Source organism: Arachis ipaensis, chromosome B09 (genome assembly GCF_000816755.2).
Source record: "Arachis ipaensis cultivar K30076 chromosome B09, Araip1.1, whole genome shotgun sequence".
In the NCBI taxonomy this organism is placed as follows: Eukaryota; Viridiplantae; Streptophyta; class Magnoliopsida; order Fabales; family Fabaceae; genus Arachis; species Arachis ipaensis.
This window is the reverse complement of record NC_029793.2, coordinates 101,047,508-101,048,947: the sequence shown is the minus strand read 5'-3', so window position 1 is coordinate 101,048,947 and position 1,440 is coordinate 101,047,508. Positions and strand designations below refer to the sequence as shown.

General features: G+C 27.5%; 1 long non-coding RNA gene across 1 annotated transcript in view; it reads left to right on the top strand.

Annotated features, from left to right (window-relative positions):
• LOC110267310 overlaps window positions 372–1,440 on the top strand; it is a 12,553-nt gene continuing 11,484 nt past the window's right edge. The window contains exon 1 of the long non-coding RNA XR_002354787.1: window positions 372–509. This is a non-coding gene — a long non-coding RNA (uncharacterized LOC110267310). The remainder of the gene's footprint in view (window positions 510–1,440) is intronic.

Sequence of the window (1,440 nt, the reverse complement as noted above, 5' to 3'; positions counted from 1 at the left end):
CTGTAAATTTTTTATTTTTGTTTAAAGTTTTAAACTAAAAAATAAATTTTTTGCTAATAGAAGAAAAATAAAAAATTTCAGCAATATTCTAAAACTAAAAAAATTGAAAAATAAACAATTTTAAATTTTTTAAATTAATTTATTCTTATTTTGTGAACAAGTGCAGCAAAAAAAGGACAATTTTCTGAGTGCAGCATTATCCGGAGAATAAAAAAATAAAAAATATTTTTAAAAAAATAAAAAATTTTAGAAAACTAAATTTTTTAATTTTGAAATTTTAAATTATATGATTAATTTTTTTATTTCAATTAGAAAAATAAAATAAAGTCCAACAATATCTGTTAAATAACAGAGTTGTAAATTTATTTTTTAATTTTTAAACTTAAAAAAAAAATTTTCTAATTGTAAAAAAATAAAAAATTCCAAATTATCCAAAAAATAAAAAATAAAAATTTTAAATTTTTTAAATTAATCTATTCTTAATTTGTGAACAAGTGCAGCAAAAAAAAGTCAACTGTCAGGGTGTAATCTGATGAGAATTTTTGGAAAACGAAAAACAAATCCCAAACACATAAAACTAACCGGCAAGTGCACCGGGTCGCATCAAGTAGTAAAACTCACGTGAGTGAGGTCGATCCCACGAGGATTGATGGATCAAGCAACTTTAGTGGGTGATTAGTTTAGTCAAACTGACATTGAAGTGAATTGTGTGAAATTGTAGCCAACAGAAAGTAAATGACAATGAATTTAAAGTTGCAGAATGTAAATTGGCACGTAACTTAAAGAGAAAGAAATGTAAATTGGTAAAATCTTAAATGACAAGAAATATAAAATTGCATTAAATGTAAAGGGGAGTAGGTGCTGGAAATTAAAAGAAAGCAGTAGATCAAGTAACTGGAAAGTTAAATTGCAAGAAGAATAAAAGGAATTAGGATTTGGGATGCACAATTAAACAAGGAAATATGCAGAGCAATAAATCCGAGGAAGTAGTAAAATGCGATAGATCTCAACAGAGAAGGAAAATTTCTTAAAGAAGCAAAACAGAAATATAACTCAATTGCAAAATCTAAATGAGAGGTTGAAGATCTCAGGGGTTGGATGAGACTAGAGACCAAGTCTAGATCTCAATTCCTTCCTTGATCCAACAGAGAATAATTGCAGAAGAAAATAGAGAGGAAAGCAGTAAAGAGAGTTTTGATTCAAATCACAATTCACTGAAATTATGCAGACAAGTAAACAGAGAGAATTCTCAAGGTGAGATTGAAACATAATTTCTTCAATTCTCAACCCAAACTTCAAAACAAAAATGAAAACTAAGAGAGGGAACTCTCAAATCCTAATGCTCCCTAGTGCTCTCTGATGGAGCTCCTTGCCAAAAATGAAAATGATGCCTTTTTATAGGCTTTTACAAATATGACAAATGAAAATGAAATTGAAAAG